This window comes from Tupaia chinensis, unplaced genomic scaffold, assembly GCF_000334495.1.
Source record: "Tupaia chinensis unplaced genomic scaffold, TupChi_1.0 Scaffold000215_1, whole genome shotgun sequence".
Taxonomy (NCBI): Eukaryota; Metazoa; Chordata; class Mammalia; order Scandentia; family Tupaiidae; genus Tupaia; species Tupaia belangeri.
This window is the reverse complement of record NW_006159690.1, coordinates 2,714,135-2,716,054: the sequence shown is the minus strand read 5'-3', so window position 1 is coordinate 2,716,054 and position 1,920 is coordinate 2,714,135.

Below are 1,920 nucleotides of genomic sequence, written 5' to 3'. Positions count from 1 at the left end.
GGGTCTCATGCTGGAGGAAGGGTATCATCTGCAGGCTGTATAGTTCACGAGTGAGAAGTGGCTGAAAGGAAAGTTGCCGGAGATCTCTCCTGCCCGGCACGGCCGCCTAATGCATCGCTGGAAAAAGCCTTGCAGCTCTCAAGCGGCGGCTTGTGGCTGAGTGTCACCCTGCGGGCGCAGGCTCGGCCGGTATTGCTGCTATGCGCGGAAATATGAGCGAGTAATTTTATAAGTAACAAAGGATCAGGGATGGAATGAGGCCCCTGTTATCCAATGTCATTTAGAAGCCTTGGATCAGCAGCTTCTTGAGGCTAAAAGTGAATTCAAGAAGGCCTGCCTTTCCCTTTTCCCAGGGGTGTCAGCTAAATTTAGAAATAACCTCTATGTGTTTGCACAAATCATGTACCATTTGCTGTTTGTGTAAAAACCGATTAGCCAGACACAACTGTGAAACAACTTGCTACTTTTATAGCTGCAACACACAAACAAATTTAGATCCGTTTAGTTTTCCTTGTAAAAAGAGATTAGAAGGGACCCGCCCGGGAGACCGTGTGGTCCATAATCTCTTCCCGGTGAAGGTTACGTTTCTCCTCTCGGCGATAGTTGATAATCAGGTTCTTGTTTATCAAGTTAAATATCTCACTCCCCTCAGTTTGTTTTATTTTAGGACCCTGATCCGGAAGAAATGTTTACTCAGGTCATAATGTTTACCGTTTAGCAGGAAAAGATGCCGTATTTGCGAAAAAATGTCTTTTAGAGATACCCCCAAGCCCACGCCGGCAGGGGAGAACCAAGGCTCGGATCCGTGGTGGGGAGGCAGCTCCAACCACCACCGAGGCGGGGCGGACGACAGCGCCTAGACCTGGCGATGTTTTACAAACAGGACGCGCACAGGGCCGAGCTGATAGTCCTGTTACCAGCTCCCGTTTTAAAAAGCGACTTCTCATAAGTAATTGTAACAGCTAAATTAATTACAAAATAATTAGAATTGATGCCGTTGGAAGATATGCCAGTGGTGGTGGGAGATGGCCTCCCGCATCAAGAGGTTTCATTTGTACCTTAATGCTTAAAAAAGAAAGAAAGAAAGAAAGAAAGAAAGAAAGAAAGAAAGAAAGAAAGAAAGAAAGAAAGAAAGAAAAACAGTGAAAGATCTGAACAGCTGAAATAAATGTACATTAAAAATAATCAAGGCCATTCCCTATTCTTGCTCTATGATCTTGCACTGCACACAAACCTAGTCTAAGGTAAAGAAAAAAAATGGTGTGCACCTGTTTTTAAAAGGGTAGTAGGGCCACCATTCCTTGGCCTTCACAGGCTTCAGGTTGGAGGGAAGGTGCATCTAAAGGAATCCTTCAGAAATCCAATGAGGTTGTGAATTGTTTATTGTCATAAAAAAGAGGTATCTTATTTGAAAATATTATGAAACTAAAACAACATATTACTTATCAGGTTAACCTAGATCATACAAAATACAATCCAATGGATAAATATAAAATTCCTCTAATTTAAAAAAGCAACTGGGTTTATCAGATCACTTCCACTTAAGGTATGAAAAGAAATCATTTCAAAAATCTAAAGATTTAAAATGCTAAAAAGAGGAATGTCTGGAATGCACTTACTTTGGAAAGAATTAGCATGACCAAGAACTCTTTTGGGAAGTTTTGATTGTGGAGGATATTAGTCTCGTCTTCAAAAAGAAATTTTTAACTGTACTGTTTAGAATTGTTTTGGTTTTCTAAATGACAGATTACTTATCTACAGAAACAGCTGGTCATTTAGATTTAATGGGTTGATATGATGAGATAATTGCCCACATTTTGATTTTATGTGGAAGCTAAAAAATATTAATACAATACTCTTTCCTTTCTCCAATTAAAATTTGCTTACGCTCACATTAGGAATTAACAAAGTTTGAAAAAG